Below are 17,458 nucleotides of genomic sequence, written 5' to 3'. Positions count from 1 at the left end.
TATAGTCCAGTCTAACCTTTGTCTGAAGAGTTGGCTTTGGGAATGGTTCCACAGCCTTGGGCTAACAGAGAGTCCAGGGGCCATGTCCTGTGGGGTCCTTCCAGTCTCAGTCAGACCGTTAACTCTGGTCTTTTTACTAGAATTTGAGTTCTGCATTCCGCTTTTCTCCTGCTGCATCAGGGATTCTCTGTTGTTTTTCTTGTCAGGGCAGTTATTGGTGGTAGCCAGGTACCATCTAATTCTCCCAGACTCAGGCCAGTGGGGTCTCTGGTTTATGTGGCCCTTTCTGCATGTACGATTCCTACACTGCATTTCTTCTCTTCATTTGCTCAAATAATTTTATCATTAGGATAGAAAACACATCCTTCCCTATTTTCTCATGAAGATTTCATTACCCTGCTTCCTCTCAGTAGGAGAGATCTCAAAGGCAGACTTCCAACCTAGTTCACTGCTGTCACACAGATGCACTTAAAGTTGAGAATATATTATAGCATAGTTTATGTGCATGTTTTAATTTAGTGTAATTACCAAATACAGGTATTCTCCTGTTACTTCAAAAATTTCTTCACAAACAGAAGTTTAATGACTTGATTTTATTAGATTGCATAGATATTTAATTATTCCTCCATTGTTGGACATTTAGATTGTTCCCTTCTTTTACTATTTATTAGCAATGTCACAGTGAAAAAACCGCTGCTATATTTTTATTTCCTTAGACTATATTCCCAGATGTAAAATTACTGGATAAAAAGGAAACCATATTTTGGATATTCTTTAGATGTTTTGTCTAATTCCTTACCAGAAAGACTCTACCAATTTGTGCTCCTAACCTAAGAACATAATGTTTTCATATGCAGTTCACAATATGAATTTAAAATGATGCAATTTTACGGAAAAACACTGTGTTTTTAATTTAGTTGAGAGGCCAAATTTTATATTACATTGATTTAAGTGGTTTTTCTTTGATTAATGAACAGGTTGACCTTTTTTGCTATGTTTATTAGCCTTATTTACTTCCTTTTCAGTCATTTACATGTAAAGTTAATATGCAGGAGCCTAATTGTTATTTGGTTTGGTTTGATTTGGTTTTGTTTATTATAAAAAAAAAAATTATAGAGCATATAAAAGAGCAGTGGTAGGTTAGGATCATTTCATGGTGGGCCAGGTAGACAAAAGAAAGAGCTTGAATTTAATTCAATAGGCAATATGGCCATCATTAAAATCATTAAAGATAAATCGGTTTCCTTCTTGAGGTTTTTTTTTTTTTTTAGTTTATTTAGTTTGTTCTGTCTTTTTATAAGTTTGACCACCTTTGTTTGAGTGTACTGCTCTTCTCAAATCTAGTGTGTCAAATAAACAAACTGAGGCAAAAACATGGGAGCTACTCCACGTGGTTTAGATAAGTGATGACTAATAGTTCCCCAACATCATTCCATGAATATTTATGAGAGAACTTTTTTTTTTTTCCGTATCAGGCCAACTCTGAGAATAGAAAGTGTTAAAAAGATTTTTCCATCTCTTTTGCTTCTTGTGGAAAATCAAGAGAAAGTATAACTGTCATCTTGAGAACATGAATGTTCCATCCTAATTGCTGGAACCTTTATGGAACTGAACACATTCCACGAAGTGTGCCTTGACACCTAAGTTTTTCCCTCTCCACAGAGGATGAATTTTGCTCTTCTATTCTTATTTTAATGGTGCAGTTATACATGATAATTTTTTTCATTGTAAGCTTCTCAAATTCCTTTTAGGAATAAATTGAGCATAGAACTGAAGAAATAAAATGAAGTTTGAAGTGAATCTCTTGAAATCACGATTTCTTCATGGTATATTTTGGTAAAAACTTGCATTCATTTCCTCAGTAATAAGGGAAATGTTTATTACCAGGGCTAGTTCCACAAAAACTTCACCACTTCTCCTGACATCTGTCAGGATTAATATTGCTTTTATATTATGTTCATGCTAAGGAAGTGGCACTATAGGGTTTGCTTCAAGCTAAGGATAGTTTAGCACATTTTTCTATTCACTCTTATTAAAATAAAATTAAAGAGGAGAGCAACTGATTCTATAGGACGAAGGTGAAGACATTCAGGATACTTATAGAAAATGAGGATAAATAGTAATATTAATGTGAAACTTAAGAGTAGAAATGGAAAATGTGTGTGAATAGGTCATGAAGAATTGGCAAGAAGAAACTGGATTCAATTCAAACATTAGGATTTATATTGGTCTTCTAGAATATTGTCTTAAAATTAGAGTGATGGGGGAAGAACGTATAAAAAGAACAAGGATGTAAGAATCAGAAAAAAAAATGTGATTCTGATCTCAGCTTTTGGGCATGCTAGACAACCTATAGAAATTTCTAGCCTTTGTAAACCTCAGTTTCTTTATCCTAAAAATGGTATGGATATTACCTAACACAAAAATTATAGAGACAATTAAAATAGGTAATGCACAAAAGCTGCAGAATAGTGTGGGACACAGACAAGGGACTCAAGAAATGTTAATTTCTTTCTCTTTCTTTCCATCCCTGAAGATGACACTGAAGAGATTAGGAAAAATCAAATCATGTATTAATTATTTAAATAATATTGGCCCAAGGAACAGAAACCAAATAGAATCTATCTACTCAAAATCATATATTTTGAGATGTTTTGAAAATTAAAAGATCAGTAAATCCACTGTAATTGAAAATAAATAAAAACAACTCACTTTTGTTTAAAGTATAATTTCAGGGGATAATTGAATAATCTTTTAGGCCCATCATCTAACAACATGTAACACATTTCTATTCCATATTTCAATAAAGTTTTAACAGAATAATGAAAATAACAAAAAATAATTGTGATAACTCATTTTGTAATGAAAAATATTCCCTAATATATATGAAAGACAGAAGATACATTGAATACCTACTTAACTGATAGCAAATTGATTTTGTTGAGAACGGGTTTAGCTTACAGTACAAAAATAATCTGGACACCTGGATTTTGTTTATATCCTTAAAGTGACTCAGCAAATTTGGAGTGTTTCTCTTTGAATTAATTTCTTAACTCCCCAAACATGTAGTGATTATTATAATAACTACCAGAGCCCTGGTGGCACAGTGTTTAAGAGCTCAGCTGCTAACCAAAAGGTCAGCAGTTCGAATCCACCAGACACTCCTTAGAAATCCTAAGGGGTAGTTGTACTCTGGCCTATAGGATCACTATGAGTCGGAATCGACTTGATGGCAATGAGTTTTTTTTTCGTTTCTTTCTATTTTATGCTACCAGGCCAATATGCACTTCCTTCTTTATAGATTTGCATAACAAGATATATAAATATTAATCCAATTATTTATTCATTAAACAGATATATATATAGTTTGTATTATATTGTAAAATGCTAAAAGGTGTAATACAAAAAATATGAATTACATCTTCATAATCTATGTAACAAAGATATAAAAATGGCATAAAATTTTATGCAGCAAAAGAAAAATACAAACTATAATGACAAAACAAGCATAATCTGTTCTCAACTAATCAGTTGTAGATTAAATTGTAAGGTGTAATTTATGGATTTCTTCCCTCAGTCATGACTGAGAGGCAGTAGTTCCCAACACCTTTTTTCTTATCTTGGTTGTTTCTTTAATTATCTAATAGCAATCTCTTCTACCACTGCCAACTCTACAACTGAGTGGGCAAAGGAAGAGTTGGATTGGGCTGCTTTCAAACTAATACCTTCCCATTCCAACCAGGTGCACTGCATTAACCAGACAGGAGGGTGCACTGCTAAGTGGCTCATTTGGAGTAGATCATGGGTTTCACTCTAGCTTCCCCGTAGGTGTATCCCTGAGCAATTAACCTTGCTAAACCTCATTTTCCTCACATGTAAATGGAGGGATTTTGTTTGTTTTAAGATCCAATGAGGTAGTGTGATTTTAAAGGTATTTTCTGAAAGTACAATACAAATGTATTCTTTTTAATATCATTACCATTGATGCATTAGACCCACTTGGAGAAAAATAGTCATTTCCATATACATCCATTCATTATTAATTCAGTTATATATTTAGTATTGCCTAGATGCCACATACTTGCTATGCATATTATACCAGAACTCCAGCATTGCAGAATGGTACAACAGAGCTCTTTCTCTCCGATTACGAGAGCAAATGATTTTTCTTTCATGGACTATTTTCCCTTTCATTTCTACCCCCTGTGGCTGACTCAGTCACTGTCGTAGCTAATGTAAACACAAATGTTTTACAAGTCTTGTTAGCAAGATAACGTCCATATATATTGTGTCTACAAAAAAACTCAGAACACGACTTTCATCCATGTATTAGTTTTCTATTTCTGCATAACAGATTGCCACAGATTTAGTAGCTTAAACCAACAGGCATTTATTATCTCAAGGTTTCTGTGGGTCAGGAGTCCAGGTGAGGCTTAACTAGGTCCTCTGGTCATGGTCTCTCTAGGCTGCAGTTTAGGTGTTGGCTGGATTGTGTTCCTTTCTACAGCTTGGAGTCCTCTTCCAAGCTCATAACATTCTTAACAGAATTCAGTCCCTTGCAGTTGTGGGACTGAGGTCCGTTTCCTAGCTGGCTGTCAGTCAGAAGCCACTCTCAGCTTCCAAGACCACCCATACTTATTTGCCAAGTGGTCCTCTCTGAGGCCCTCTCACAGCATGGCAGATTACCTCTTCAAGGCCAGCAGGAAAATCTCTTGTCTTATTCTGCTAAAACAGAGTCTTATGTAACATATTCAAAGCAGTGACATTCTGTCAGCTTTGCTATATCCTATTTGTTAAAAGCAAGTCACAGGTTCTACCTGCGATTGTGAATTACAAGAGTAAGTATTTTTCTTCCTATTTACATTTTATAAAAGTGTAACTGACATTTACTTTGAAAAGCACATCATAGCTTTGCACTAATATAAGTTTGAGCTATTTTCTTTTGAATGACATTTTAGGGTTACATAAATGTCTCCCAATAAAATATTTTTCTTTAACAAACATAGTAAATCCCTCTCCCCATCCTGGCCTGCCATCAGTGAGATCAGTATCTAAGTCCGGATTGAGGCTATGTCTGTAACACAAACCTATCTTCTCATTAACATCCAATTCCACATCAAACAATTGTTTTGGACCCTAGGAGACTGGTAAGTGGAATGTATTTATTTTTGATTGCCTAAAAAAAAAAAAAAAAATTTTTTTTTTTTTTTTATATAGAAGGGTCAGTCAAGACCTTCAGATTTGGTCTTTGTGATTCCAATTCTGCAATTCTCTTATAAAAGCTAAAACAAAAAAAAAGAAAGAAAGAAAATCCATATGTCATTTCATGAATGAAGATGTATTCACATGCATGGCCATCCTGGGAAATTTTCTTGATGATAATAAATCCTATGCATTTTAGTAAATACACTTTACCAGCACACTCATCTGTCACTTGAATGGTGTTTTTCAACAAAGTTAGAATAACAGCATCCTTGGTTTTATATTTTTGACCTGTCATTCTTGTCTCCTACCCAATGACCATTTCAGTCATATATCAGGCCACTTTGGCTCATCTCATCCAAGATGATGTGAGTATGGGTGGCTCTTTTACATGTTTTAGACCCACATGACATTTTTACCTTAATATTATTTATACTACATTAGAAAAGACAATTGGAAACTTTTATTCATGGAAATATGAGATAAAATTGTCTTTTCAAATCCTTCTTGTACTGAAAAGATGCATATTTAAAACTAGGAAAAAGGGATGTTAGAAAATACTTTTCATCCCTGGGAGCAATTGAATGGATAAGAAAAAGCTAATGAGAATAAAAAAAATTTTTTTTTTTTTTTTTTAGCTACCTAAATTTGTATCTTATATACTCAAGATTAGAATCTGATTAGACTTGGCATGAATATGATGTTTCAAGTTTTTTCTGGAAAAAGTCAAGTGTGGATTGCTGTTAGGAAGATTGATATGAATTGTGTTTATAAGAAGGTTTTTCTTACAGTGAGCAAAACTTACTAAAGAAAAAGAGAAAAAGTAAAATATTCTTTAAATATTCAGGTTTGAGTATTCATGGAAAAAAAATGGTAGCATTTGATAGGACACAAAGGGGAAATTACTGAGGATCTTTTTAATATATTTGGTTTATTTTCTTAAATATTTGCATGAATAATTTATAACTGAAATTAGTAGGTTAAAGAGTATAAAAATACCATCATGACTCAGGAGTATAATTAATGTGTAAACTACATAAAAATACATTTAATTAAGGTATCTTTTGAGACTTTCTCCATTATCATTGGCATTTCAAAAACATTAATATTACTATAGACAATCTGTCTTCTCGTCCAACTGATGACATGACTAAACTATGCCATATATTTTTATACGTGATAACTTTATTGTTAATAATAAACACTCTTGATTTAAAACATAGTATGTTTGTTCGCTAATAAAAATTTTGCTTTTCCTTGATGTTTAGATATAGGATATAGCAGTATTGAAATGGAACTTGTGTTTTAGTTTTGTTCAAATTCAATGCTCTAATTATAACCTCATTATATTTTCTATATTATTTTAATGATCAAAATAAAACATTCTTTGTTATGCTCTAAAATACCATAGATTTTTATGTAACATGTTAATGAACTTGTAAAATTAAAGTAGATTTAAACTGCAAATTTAAATGCAAATGTAGCGATTTTTCCTTAGTATGCTCATGTTCATTTTATGCACAGCTTATTTTAAAAGTGACTGCATAATGGTATATTTATCAAATACTTGTAATATACATAGAGACTTGGAAAGACCAATGCATTTAAATTGCAGCTCTAAGGTTAGTAGAGGTAATACTTTTTCTTAATAGTTTTGCTGCTTTTATCATTGAACTTCTGTTTCCTAAAAATATTTCCAACTTATTTTAAAGGTTTTCTGTAAGTTAAAATTTCCTGCTAGACTTGCTTAATCACAGCTATGCTTGTAAGTTGTGAAATTATTATAACTTTAATTTTTTTGGTAAAGCACTTACATTCTCTATAGTATATGTTTGCTTACATAGAATTCTATTCTGCTATAATGTGAATACAAGTGCAAGGCCAGTGCATTTCCACAGCATCTAACTGAAGAACCATTTTTATTAGTTCTTCTAGAACGAACAATTGTAGAGAGGCAAAAGGAGATTATGTTGATAAAGAATTGTCAAAAGTTGATGAACGATGATGCTATAAACATCCCTATCAAGGCCTATTTCAACCTAAGCATTTTACTTCAAAATTAGTATTGCTTCTTGATGTCCCCAAAACTTCTTTGACATTCTGCTTTCTGGATTTATGATGGATGCTACATTTTTACAGAAACATTTTTGGTTAATTCATAATATATCAAAGTGCAACTATATAAATGTGGTATAAATTCTTAGAAAATAGTGTCAATTTTAATCATATTCATTGCATCCAAACTAGGGTACAAGCAACTACTGTAAAACAAATTAGAAATGTTTTCCTTCCTGGGTATTCTTATTTTCTACCATGTTATTGTTTCACAAATTTTTAACAATTCTGTGTAACTCTGCAAGTGCCTGGGTGCTGTAAACAGTTAACACATTTGGCTGCTAAATGAAAGGTTGGTGGTTCGAGTCCACCAAGAGGCACCTCAGAAGAAAAGCCTGGTGTTCTACTTTCAAAAAATCAGCCATTGAAAACTCTATGGAGCACAGTTCTATTCTGCCACACATGAGGGGCCATGAGTCAGAATCAACTCAATGGCAACTGGTTTTATGTAACTTAATGTATACATGAAAAATAACAGTAGCAATCACGCAGAGTCAACAAGAGGAAAAGCATTTCAGAGAATTTTCTACACATGAGAAGAGTTTTCTATGTGTATAATCTCATTTCTCATAATAAAGTCATGACTAAGTATTATAAAAAAACCCAATTATACTGAGGTTTTAAGATATATTTTAACAGTATTTTGAGTACTGAACTTACTAGCATGAAACTATATTTTTCAACATGAATTATCTTGTCTATGCTACTTTATTAAGATAAATAGAAGTATGGTTTCTAACTACTTATCCTTTATCACAGGGTTTTAGAATGTCCTCTGTCAATAAAGTCAAATGGTACTAAGGACCCAACTATTTAACCCTGAAGACATTTTCATCAACAAAATGAAAAATAACCACATTTAAAAACATCAATTATTCTAGTTAATAGATTTGGAAATTCTATACCCCTGTTGCCAGCCTTTACAAAGTATAACAATCATAAGTCTAAGGATATGTCTGGACCATATCATATAGTATTAAAATTAAAATTATATGGTGTTAAGGTTATTTTTCTGGGCCATGTTTATATTCTAATTTTTAAACTTGGAGAGAAATATGTAATGCCAATGTCCTGGGTTATCTGCTATACTCTAGCACAAAATATGTTATATGAGAAATTTTGGCATTTAGATTTAGTCTCAAACCTGCCTCTTCATACTAAGGAAATCATGTGAAGCACCTTGTGGGATCTCAGACTGACCATGTTTTAAAATTGATATAAAAGAGCCACACCAGAAATTACCAACCAAATTTATTATTTCTGTGAGTTTACATGAAATTACACGTGAGTCAAACTTGGAAAGGGATAACAAATCTTTGGTTAAAAATCTAAAATGTTTACCCAAAAATTTCAGGGAATAGCCCTTTATTTATAGCAAACTATTTTAAAATCCTCATTTTGTAAATTTCAAAATGTTCTCCATACACAAAAAATTAGGCTAAACTGTTAAGTAGGCCCTGACGATTGAAGAGGTGCTAATAAAATTTCACCTGCTACATTTATTCACGTGTTTCTGATACCTTACTAAGTAGAATTGGTTCTGTTGATTCATTAAAGGGTAATGTCTAAGAATTCAACTATTTCCACTAAGACTTAGTTGAGGACTTACAAAGTCAGGTGCTAGATAATGCTCCGCATTCATCTGGTTATGTTCAATTTATGTCATAAATTAATCTCTGTTAATAACAGTAATGCTGGGTCAAGAAACTATGCCAGAAAACCTCCAAAGGTAGGCCAAGGTGAGCAAGTCTTCTGGTTAACTATGAACAAATAACATCAGCATGATGATTAAGCATATAATTAATTGGTTTTTGTTTTTGAGACTAAACTTTCAGAACACTTACCCTGGTCAAAAAGCAGAGAGAGAGGGATTGGAACTGGGGAAGGAGAGGGAGAGAAGAGGGAAACTTAAGAAAGAAGGGAAGGAGGGAAGAAGGAAGAAAGAAGGGAAGGAAAGAAGAAAGAAGGGAAGGAAGGAAGAGGGGGAGGGAGGGAGGAAGGGAGAAAATTCATTTGGAAGCATATCAAGTAGAAAGAAGAAGTGAAGTGTTACCAAAATATGTCCTTTATTGATAAATGACAGAAGGGTTAAAACTCCGTGTTACTGGTTGTTGAATGTTTGAATTTTGTAGATGGTGACTAAAGGGAAAGAGCTGAAAATGGTGCTTCAATTATTCTAATTTTAAAAGATAATTTTGTCTTTTTGAAGGTAGTTCAGCTTTCTTTAGCATTTTCATTGTAAAATACCATTGATATTTGTAACAACAAGTTCCGATTACTAATGACTCCTTCTGAGTCATGCCGCATCAACAGAAGAAGGTCCGGAAAGCTTTACTCCATCCACAATCATTAAGGTTGACTCCACTTTGAGGAGGCAGCTCTTCCCCAGTTATGTTGTGAGTGGCTTCCAACGAGAGAGGTTCATCCTCCAGCACTATATCAGAGAATGTTCTGCTACCATCCATGAGGTTTTCACTGTGTTTTGTTGACTACACAAAGGCATTTGACTTTGTGGGTCATAACAAATTATCACTTACATTGTGAAGAATCGGAATTTAGGAATACTTAATTGTGTTCATATGGAACCTGTACATAGACCAAGAGGCAGTCAGTCTAACAGAACAAGGGTATTGTTATGAATTGAATTGTGCCCCCTAAAAAATATGTATTATAAATCCTAATCTCCATACCTGTGGCTGTAATACCATTTGGGAATGGTTTTTCTTTGTTATGTTAGTGAGGCAGTGTTAGTAAAGGGTGTGTTTTAAGTCATTCTCTTTTGAGGTATAAAAGGAGCAGATTTAGTAAGCAGAATTGGGAGAAAGGTGCCATGCCACATGAAGATCACCAAGGAGCCAAAGAACAGAAGCTGAAGAGACAAAGACCTTCTCCTAGAGCCTACAGAGAGAGAAAGCCTTCCCCTAGGGCCAGTGCCCTGATTTCAGTCTTCTAGCCTCCTAACTGTGAGAAAATAAATTTTGGTTTGTTAAAGTCATGCACTTGTGATATTTCTATTATAGCAACACTAGATAACAAAGACAGGGATACCGTGTGGTTTAAAATCAAAAAAGGTATGTGTCAGGGTTGTGTCTTTTCACCATACTTACTCAATCTGTATACTGAGCACATAATCTGAGAAGTTGCACTATATGAAGATGAGTATGGCATCAGGATTGGAGAAGGACTGATTAACAACCTGCAATATGCAGATGACACAACCTTGCTTGCTGAAAGTGAAGAGGACTTGAAGCACTTACTGATGAAGATCAAAGATTACAGCCTTCAGTATCAATTACAACTCAAAATAAAAATCCTCACAACTGAACCAGTAAGAAACATCATGACAAACAGAGAAAAAATTGAAGTTGTCAAGGATTTTATTTTAATTAGTTGAATAATCAACACCCATGGAAGCAGCAGTCACGCAATCAAACAACCTGTTGCATTTTGGGCGAATCTGCTGCAAAAGACCTCTTTCAAGTGTTAAAGGGCAAAGATGTCACTTTGAGGACTGAGGTGCACCTAACTCAAGCTATGGCCTTTTCAATCACTTCAGATGCATGCGAAAGCTGGACAATGAATAAGGAAGACCAAAGGAGAATTGATGCATTTAAATTATATGTTAGCAAAGAATATTGACTATGCCATGAACTGCCATAAGAACGAACAAATCTGTCTTGGAAGATGTACAGCCAGAAAGCTCCTTAGAAGTGAAAATGGCAAGACTTTGACTCAGCCTCCTTGTACATGTTATCAGGAGAGCCTAGTCTGTGGAGAAGGACATCATGCTTGGTAACGTGGAGGGCCAGTGACAAAAAGAAAGACCGTCAGTGAGATGGATTGACACAGTGGCTTCAACAATGGGTCAAACGTAACAATGATTATAAGGATGGCCCATAGCTGGGCAATGTTTTGCTCTATTGTATATGGGGTCACTATGAGTCAGAACCAACTCCACAGCACCTAACGATAACAATTTTATAAAATAAAAACTTAAGTACCACTAGTTTGTATTTAGGTTTGTAATTCTCAATCTATATTTCATTTAGCTAATTAAAGAAAAACTTGTTCTGTGTAGTAAGGAACAGTTAACAAACTTGGTTATCACTCAAGAATGATTTTATTGTGCTTTGTAGTAAGTGCAATGTTCTTAGTTAATAATTAAGACTGTCATGCCAGTAATAAGTTGTGATTATGTTTATACTTTATTGATTGTGATCATTTCTATATTTGGGTTGTGTCTTCTCAATTACGATAGCATTACTGTGCTTCTATAAGATAGAGTTTTCCTCAGTTTTGTAAGTGAATTGCTTGCTCTTGAGGTTTCTTACACAAGGAACATCCTTAAACATTTTCATCAAATAGTGGTCAAAAGTTGACAAGGCCTTAGTATGTGGCTGAAAAGGTTATTCAAAATTAATTTGTTAATATTAGGTTAATCCTTGTAGATCCTACCAAGATCTCAGGAATTCCTATAACATATTAACTATAATTGAACTCAAAACAATGTACTCTTCTTATTGGTATCCAGTTCAAGATCCATATTATGTTTACCAGAAGCCAACGTGAAACTTCTTTATTATGTACCTTCTAACTTGTGATAACTCTTGTCCTGTGTTAGATTACTACTAACAATTTGCAATTTTTTTTTTTTAATACAGGAAATGGATTAGGAATTAGAATTGTGGGTGGTAAGGAAATTCCTGGACATAGCGGAGAAATCGGAGCCTACATTGCCAAAATTCTTCCTGGGGGGATGGCAGAACAGACAGGGAAGCTTACGGAAGGTAAGAAAAAGGCATTTAAGAGTAAATTAAAATGAATGTACTCATATTAAATATATTTTAATTTAATATGCAGATTTTCTCTTCCTTTACTCTCTAGGATAAACCTCTCTCCTTAGGGTTGATTGTGAAATTTTGATATAGTAAGATAAAAGAAGATGTGTATACTGTTATACTCATTTTACTATCAATTGCATTGTCCTTTTTGGCAGCTGGTTAGCTATGGAACAATCTTGTTTAAAAAACATTAATTATTCTAGAATTTTTTCTGACTGGGGCAATTTTATAAAAAAAAAATTGGCTATCTGGTCATTAATGTTTCGTAGATACTGAGACAAACCATATTGAAATCAGAATTGCAAAAATATCAAAAGATGATTTAGTACATGCTAAGATCAGCTAACTTTGTATGGCCTGCAGACCAAACATGGCCACCACTTGTGTTTTATTGTAACATAGCCACACTCCGTATTGAAAATGGCTGCTAATCCACTCCAAGAGCACAGTTTAGTTCACAAAATAGACTGTATGGTCAGCAATGACTGAAATGTTTACTTTTTGGCCCTTTACAGAAAAAGTTTGCCAACCCCTATGCTACATGTTATCCTTCTTCTTTGTCTTAGAGAAAGAATTACAAGTCTCTTTAAAATTAAAATTTTTTTTTATGACAAAAGAACATTTTGCAAAATGGGAAACACAATGCTGGGAGAAATCCAATGAAGCGCTGGTGGAGGGGGGTGGGTACAGTGTTACAGAGGCTAATAAAGGCAAAAACCTCAAACAAGGACGGTACAGCTGGAGTACTTCCGATTGGTTGACATTTACAAAGTTGCAGGTGGAAGGGTCTTAGTTTACCACCCTTACAGAGGTTGAGCTCCTTTGCAAGGGTGGCTCCAGATGACAGAATTTGGCTGACCATGAGTTTCCCAGAACAGTTTAAAATATAGTTATCTGTAAGTACAGAACATTGTAAAGGGGGTCAAAAAAAAAAAAAAATTTTTTAGAGGCATCTAGGGGTAATTTGGCTTAGCAACTATAGTCCCATGTTTAACATCATGTCTAATACCTGCACCAATCTTCTTAACATTGGCCATTTCTAGCCACAAGTTTGTCCTTCAGCAGAACAGGATAGACAAGCTGCATTTTTCTGTAGAATTACTGATTTCTAGGTCAAAGGTACAGTGGAAAATTTTACAGAGATGACAGACTGCATTTAAAAATATAAAATATAGTCAGTCACTTAGGACAAGTTGTCCTAGTCCTTACCCAAAAGTTTTGGTCATGTCAAGGGCCTTAGTTTTGGAATGCTTTTCTTCAACTTTTAGATACTACTATTACCTTATTACACCAAAAGAATTTTCACATAGTCATGAACTTTACAGATATAGCAAGCTAATGGGCCGTAAAATACATGCTTCATCATATTCTTTCAGAAAACATTCCAGCTAGATTTTCATAATATGTAATGCTAATTTTCAATTGCCAATAAGATAATATGGTCATTCACATTCTCCAAACTCTCTAACATAAATGCAGTTTCCAAGCTTTTGGTGATACTATTTATAATGATTATTGTTTATCATAAAGTACCTGCAACTTATCTTTTCTTTAATCCTAAAATAAATATTTATTTGGAAAAATTTTCTGTCATTTCATAGTTTAATAAAATTTTGCCTGTTGTCACTTAAAATGTTAATTATGCTAAAGTGACTTGCTGTCATTTTCTTAAATTAAATTGTTGGGTCCTACCAAAAAGTCCCTGAACATTTTTAAAAACTATTAGAATGAGCACAAACTTGAAGCAGAATTTATTTCTTACAGTGGTATGTTGGAGCCAGCTTTCTCCAGCTCACTTTGGTATCCAGTGTGTATCTCTTCTCAAGCCCACATTCTGTGACGTCACATTGATAGCTTAAGTCATCCATGGTAGGAGTATTTACACCATGGAAATAGGCAAATACTACAAATCAGGTCTATTTTGTTTAGTTGCTTGGTTTTTAGAATGCTGGTTCACTATCACACCACTAACTTCATAACTAAAAGCATCTTATTAAAAATATACTTCTGGCATCAATAAAACAAGGAAAGTTAAGAGAGCTAGCCAGATAGCTAAATGAAGAAAAAGACTATATAGATCAAGAAATAACAATTATGAGCAGGCCTGTATGATTGTCCTGTGGCTATAATCCTGTCATGCCCAATGTTACTCTTTTGGTGTTGTATTCTAGTTAAGCTACATGATTTGAGACCCACTTTTAAGGATGGAGGTGATTTGATCATTTTCACATAGTGTTCTCCAGTAGGAAACCGAAACGCTGTTTTTGTTTTAAAATAAAAATTGCTGTACTACCTTTGCCTGATATCGTCTGAAAAAGGTACTTGAAAATTATATAAATAAGATTTTATACTTCACCCAGAAAATCGGCAAATGTTACAAATGAGGATGACACTAAAGGCAATTTCAGTGAAGTAAATTGTGATGAGATTATATACTTTCACTTGGAAACCATGTGGCCTTTTCTAAGTTCATAAGTTTAAATAAAATAACAGATGTAATTCATTCAAGAGGGAAAATTGAAGTGAACTTAAAATTACATATATCATTTTAGAAACTCTAAAACTGCCCCTGAAGTCCTTTTATCCTATTTTGGAACTAGAAATTTTGCAATTTACCTAACAGATTTAAGTGAGAAATCATTGAAAAACTACATACATATGATTTATGACTTCATTTTTATTAATTTTATTTATTCATTCTCCCAAAGTTTTGCCAAACGCCAAGATAGGCCTTCCTATGAACTTGAATCCTGTAGATGGAGTTTAGTGTTGTCTTTCTTGTATAACTCACACCCGTGATTGGTTATGTATGATCTAGGTTTGTTTTATTACTTATGCAACATCATTCTTTGCTAAAAACACTTTATAGTATTTCTGTTAGATTCAAGATGCTGTATTTTACTGTCCACATTTAAATACTGTTTTTGAAACATTAAACTTTTAGGGGAATAACATGATATTTGATAAAACATATCCTTTCTTCCACCTGTAAAGGTAGTACCTTTACCACAGAAAGGCAATGTTCTGTGCCTGTCTGAAAGATAAAAGTTCATTCGTTTTATGTACAAAGTTGAACTGGCTAGAAGACCATTGGTCTACATAGATATGGACAGGCATTCATCAAGTTTAGACCAGTAAATTTTCTGTTACTTTATATAATTGTTTTTGTTATTGTCTATAGTTGTATGCTTAAGTTATACATAATATCCTTAAGGCCCTCACCCTCACCCCCTAACAGATTATCAAACTCCGAAGCAGTTTATTGATCTAGACACAATGGTGATTTTTATGCCTGATGTGAGGCATCCTTATAATAATACAATATTTAGAATGATTTACCACTAGAGAATTGTTTTAATTTTTTTGTTTGTGTTTTGTGTGTGTATGTGTGTGTTTTATTTCATGATCATTGGTTTATTTTATTTATTCAAGAAACTAAAGATGATTAATTCCTCATAGTTTATATGTAATTCCTAGGGAGAATCATATGTACATGTACATACTGATTACCAAACTCATTGCCATCAAGTAGATTCTCACTCATAACAACCCTATAGGACAGAAGAGAACTGCCCCATAGGGTTTCCAAAGTCTGGCTGGTGGATTCGAACTGCCGAACTTTTGGTTAGCAGCCAAGCTCTTAACCACTGTGCCACCAAGGTTCCATATATGTACATGGATATATATAAATAAATATATATCTGTATGGAGGCCTGGTGGCGTGGTGGTTAAGGGCTCGGCTATTAACCAGCAAGTCGGCAGTTCGAATCCACCAGCTGCTCCTTGGAAACCCTAAAGGGCAGTTGTACTCTGTCCTATAGGGTCGCTATGAGTCGGAATCAGCTAAACGGCAGTGGGTTTGGGTTTTTTGGTTATATATCTATATAAATGTGTATATATATATAATTGAATTCCTCCACATGTATAATGAATTTTATATAGACTTAAGAATTTATCTCATCCAGGTATGCCTTTTCTTTACGTATTTCTGAGTATAAGAATTATTTAAAATGAGCCCTTATGAATTAAAAAATGTGTTTTATTTGACTTAAAACATGACTGTCAAGCTGTTTGGTTATAGAATTTTTGTACTATACTTTCTTCCACTCCAAACTACAAAGCTGCTATTTAGAAACAGCTTGACTGGATCTTTTCTAAATTTATTTCTGCAATAAGTGAATTGTGGGTCTGACATTTTAACACTTTTGTCACATTCAGTAAGAATAACTGTGATTGTGTTGATTTGGGTAGAGCAAGAGTGCTTTTAAATATGCTAAAGAGTCAACAGATTTATCAACTTAAAATTATTTCATTATTTTTATCTTTTTCAAATTATTTCCTCTGTAACAGGAGATTACTCTCAGATATACATCCACCATGATTAATGAGAAATTTCTGTCAGCATTCTTTGTGTCTTATAAGTTAATTCTATATGGTTTTAAATTTTTAGCTAGAATCATACACGTTAAGAATGTTGGTAATGGTGAAGCTACATAGTAAGTATGTAAGGAAGGTTGTTAGGATTGAACTATGTCCTCTAGAATTTTGTGTTGTAAATCCTAACCTCTGTGCTGTGATTATGATCCCACTTGGGAATGAGTAGTCTGTTATGTTAATGAGGTGGTATTAGTGTAGGGTGTATCTTGAATAAATTTCTTTTGAGATATAAAAGAGATTATACAAGGAAGCAGAGATGGGGAGGAGAGATGCCACGTGAAGATTGCCCAGGAGCAGAAGGTCAAAGAGACAGGGACCTTCCTCCAGAGCCGAGAGAGAAAGCCTTCCTTTAGAGCTGGCACCCAGAATTCAGCCTTCTCACCTCCTAAACTGTGAGAAAGTAAATTTCTGTTTGTTAAAGCCACCTACTGCTTGTATTTCTGTTACAGCAGCACTAGGTAACTAAGACAGAGGTCATTGTGTCATTTTCTTTGTATGTATTTAAAAATTTAGGTCATGAAATTAAAAATACATAAAACCTCAAATGTATTTGCAGTTTATATTTTCTGTTTATTTATATATGGCTGATATGCTTCATCTTCCCAAGGTGCAATACAGTAGTTAAGGTGAGATAGTTCATAATGTAGGGGAGCTAATATAAGTTTATAGCCATATAGCAAGGCTGATTTTTTTTTTTTTTTTTTGTATCATGAAGAAAACCCATGTGGTACATATACATATTTTTAAAGATAATGTTTTTCGTTTTTTTTTAATTAAGTACAATGATTGCTGTAGAAGAATGGTTTTAAAAAGCTAACAGGGAATTATACATTTAAAAAATATTTCTGGAGTTCCATATTTTT

The sequence above is a fragment of the Loxodonta africana genome, chromosome 8 (genome assembly GCF_030014295.1).
Source record: "Loxodonta africana isolate mLoxAfr1 chromosome 8, mLoxAfr1.hap2, whole genome shotgun sequence".
NCBI classification, from domain to species: Eukaryota; Metazoa; Chordata; class Mammalia; order Proboscidea; family Elephantidae; genus Loxodonta; species Loxodonta africana.
This window is presented reverse-complemented; position numbering follows the sequence as displayed.